The sequence below is a fragment of the Silene latifolia genome, chromosome Y (genome assembly GCF_048544455.1).
Source record: "Silene latifolia isolate original U9 population chromosome Y, ASM4854445v1, whole genome shotgun sequence".
In the NCBI taxonomy this organism is placed as follows: Eukaryota; Viridiplantae; Streptophyta; class Magnoliopsida; order Caryophyllales; family Caryophyllaceae; genus Silene; species Silene latifolia.
In genome coordinates, this window is record NC_133538.1 from 100,262,355 (window position 1) to 100,266,856 (window position 4,502).

The window sequence follows — 4,502 nt, forward strand, 5'->3', positions numbered from 1 at the left end:
GTGCAATGTATAAGGTCAATCATTGTATAAACAATGCTCGCTAGCTCACTCGTCGTAAACCCCAAATAAGCACTGATCTGAAACCTGTTCATTCATTAAAATGAATGCCACAGTCAATGGGGAGTAACTCAGGGTTCTCCCAGCCATATTATATCGAAACACAGTTAAACAAGAACATATTATAGCATATGAAACATGATCAAGCGACATAAGCACTACGACATGAGAATAGCATTCAATACATGTGAAGTCAAACAAGAACAATGGCATATGAGACATACGTATGAGACAAACCGACCAATGCATCATAAATGGTAACATAACTGTAAGCCAACATAAATATAATGTGGAATGGATAAAAAGAGGCCAACAATATAATACATGTGAAGGAAAATCGTAGCCATTTACTTTGAAATCATTTCAACATACAGTGACGGGACGTGGCTACTAATATCACAGGCGTACATATGGCTTGCATTTCACCATAAATACGAATGGGAACATCAATCCCGCCGATCACATTGATACTACGAGGCTTGCATCTCACCTCCTAGAGCCGATATGATCAAACTCCAAAAGAGGGACACACCAAACAAACAATCAAAGGTGTCACTCTCACGGTAAATGGCATGTCTACAGACTCATAACTACAAGACTTTTACTCTCTAAGACTCAAATTCCCCTGGTAGGACGACGATAATATAATACGGTCCTAGTCTAAATCTGACCCGACTCTCGGAAAGAACGTATCCCAATTCTACAAGCGACAGAACAGCCCGCCTCCGAGATTCGAACGATAGAACGAAAGTCGAGTACCCCAATCGCCAGAGCAACATGAAAGTGGCGGAAGAGACTAAGATAAAACTCACTTGCCAGATCAGCACAAGTGGGCCAAAATCGTACTTGCCAGAACAACACAAGTAGGGCGTAAAAGAAGAGGGATAAACCGTACTTGCCAAAACATACAGCACAAGTAGGGCGTAAACAATGTCAAGCTAGTATGCTCTACACAATGACACTATCATAAGTAGACAACCAAACAACCACCCTAGATCATTACCCTCTCGGTATGCAATAAACATCTCACACCTAAGACACGGGCAACAGAACAGAAGCCAAGTATACCAAATTCGTCAGAACCGCACGAAAGAGGTGGGCAAGGAGTGAGATAAACCCGCACTTGCCAGAACAGTTCAAGTGAGGTGTAAATATAAGTCAAGCAAAAGTATAGCATAGTGTCAATTTCACAAGGACGCGACTCATTTCAATTAATCATGCAGAACCCGTATTTGAAGTACGATAAAGAAATGTTCTTATTGCTAGATTATAGTCCGTCTAGTAAAAATATCGGGGGTTGTTTGTTTGGTTGCTAAACTAAAAGTAGTGAAGAAAGAGAAATAGAGTCTAAGAGATGAGTTTAAAAAAATAAGGAGTAAGAGCTAGGACATCGGGTCACCATGGTAAACAACGGTCAAGGCAAGGGTCAAAGGTCAGTCCTCTCGGTCTGCTATTCGCCCTAAAATGTTTCTAACGGGCTCTCGCAACTTATTAGGGCACTCTATTGTTTGCAGCGGGTCTAACTTTCACCGGGCTTTCGATCTTAGGTCGGAGTTTACCGGTTTAATCAATCAATTACGTGCACTAATTGATCAATTACTATTAACTGCTACAATTAACAACACAGATACGATAATTATGACAAATCTAATAACCAAATAATAAACCGTTATATAATCATGGCTCCCCTAAATTCTAACAAGATAAATTAACAGCTCATAAATTAAAGTAAACAAGTAAAAGTAATAACCGAATACATAATTAAAATAAGGAGAAGGAAAGAGTGAGAGGGAGAGAAAAGTTTAGTCTCTTGAAATTAAATGGAGAATAGAAGAGAACATAGCGCCTCTCGCAGAGAAGCAAGCCGAACAAAAAATAACTACCAGCTAGAAAATTCCTCCTAAAACCTACGTACAAGTGTACAACTCTCCTTTTTGTACGTAACTCTCACTCCCCTCCCTTATTAAACAAAGCCTATTACACGTTACACAAATTCTTATTATAGACGGACACTATCCGTCTATAGCTATAGACGGATAGTGTCCCTCTCACAAATTAAAGTGGGTAGTGCAAGTGGGTGGAAAATGGATACCCCCACTTGCACTACCCACTTTAATTTCATGAGAGACACTATCCGTCTATAAACATAGACGGATAAAATTCTAAAATCATAATAAGACGGACTGTACACGTTAATGTATGGCAAGTAGTGTCGGCCCAGTTAATTAATAAATTTGGCATTGGCAAATAATAAGGGTCCAGCTATATATCGTCGATAATTTACTAATTATCGTCGACAATTAATGTAAATTTCCAAGTTTGCCCTCCATAACATAACTTCATATCCGTTCCACTAAAATGCAATTTCCGTCTCACTAAAACACAAATGCAATTTCCGTCTCACTAACACACAAGTCACCGTCTCACTAAAATATTTCAAAAAAAAAAAGACGGTTTTTCAAAAAAAAAAAAGCGGTATTTGTAATTAACAACATGAACGGGAACGATTTTAACAACGATTTCAACAATGAAGCTAGTAACGAGGTGAGGTTACGATTTAGTTTTGTCTAAAATTTATGTTTTATTATCGATTGAATCCCGAATTAGGATAGATGCCTTGATTGTAGACGGAGTTATGACAGAATTCGTGACGGATTTATTTGAAAATGCAATCGAAAAAAAAAAAGACGAAATGGGCTAGACGAAGAGAATTTTCGTCCAGGGCTGGTGTTGGACGAAAAATCCCTTCGTCCAGTATGGGTCTTGGACGAAAGAATTTTTCGTCCAACACCAGGCCTGGACGAAAAATTACTTCGTCCAAGGCCCATCTTTGACGAAGGATTTTTCGTCCAGGCACAGTGTTGGACGAAAAATTCTTTCGTCCGTGCCCATTTCGTGTATTTTTTTTTTTTTTTTTCCGTCTTATATATATATATATATATATATATATATATATATATATATATATATTTATATATATATTTTTTTCCGACTCGTTTTGTATAAAACAGTTAAAATAATTAATTCCCGTCTTTGTATTATATTTTTTTTTTATTTTTTTCGACTCGTTTTGTATAAAACAATTAAAACAATTAATTACCGTCTTTATATTATATTTTTTTCTTTATTTTTTCCGACTCGTTTTGTATAAAACAATTAAAATAATTAATTACCGTCTTTGTATTATATTTTTTTTATTTTTTATTTTTTCCGACTCGTTTCGTACAAAATAATTAATTATTAACTAATTTATCGAAATGCGTGCGCAGGTGAATAACGATGGAGACGGTATTGATTACTCAGATCATTTTACGACTACCATGTTCTTTGCATCAAGTATGGAAGCGTTTAATTGGGCATATGAGATCGGACTCCGACTCGGGTTTGGTATAAAAAGAGCAAGCAACAAGAGAGTTGGTCGTAACATGAATTTGAGACAAGATTATTTTGTTTGTCGGATGGGTGGAAGAGGTCCCGTAAATAAGGATGTCGATTCTTTAATGAGGGGTAACACGGCTACCGCGTGGTGCAAATGCAAATTTTCAATGAAAGTTGTTGAATTACAAGAGAATAAGTGGAAGCTTGTCATGAGATCCGGGTTTCATAATCATGCTTTAACGTTGTATTGTGACGGCGACAGGTACTTTGCAAAGTTTGATGAAGAGGAGTTGGCTTATATCGATGCCTAAGTTAGAGCTCACGTTAGACCGGCAATTATTAGTGCGGGTTTGCATCAGCGGAATCCGGAAAAGTCAAGACCTAATCGGCGACAAATCTACAATCGTTCTCAGAAAGTAAGGGCCGAGGAAAGAGATGGGAGAAACCCGGCACAACAGATGCTAGCACTTGCGGTTCAGCATAAGTACGTTCATTATTGGGTCACTGGTCAGGAGACCGATGAGCTAACCCACGTGTTCATGGCTCATCTAGAAGCCGTTAAGATGTTTCGATCATACTATTATGTGGTACTGATCGATTCCACGTACAAGACAAATTTATACCGTCTTCCGCTTGTTGAGATGGTTGGAGTCACACCCGTCTGGAAGAGCTTTGTCATCGCGTATGCTCTTGTGAAGCATGAGTCCGAGGATGGATATTTGTGGGTCTTACGGAAACTGAAGGCCCTTCTCAATGATGTCGTTCAACCTAATGCTATTGTTACTGATTGCGAGGCAGGTTTATTGAACGCGATTCCCATTGTTTTTCCGGATTCGTCTAACTTGCTATGTCTTTGGCATATATATTCTAACGTGGAGACGAAAGCACTTGATATCACGGATCGGGATAGTTGGGCTAAGCACATAACTTGTAACTTGTTTGAAGCGGTTGTCGAGGCGGAGACCGAAGATAAGTTTAATGTGGCGTGGGGCAATTTAGCAAGGCAATGGACGGGAGTGGCGGCTTATATTGAGAGGCAATGGTTCCCACACTTGGAAAAATGGGCA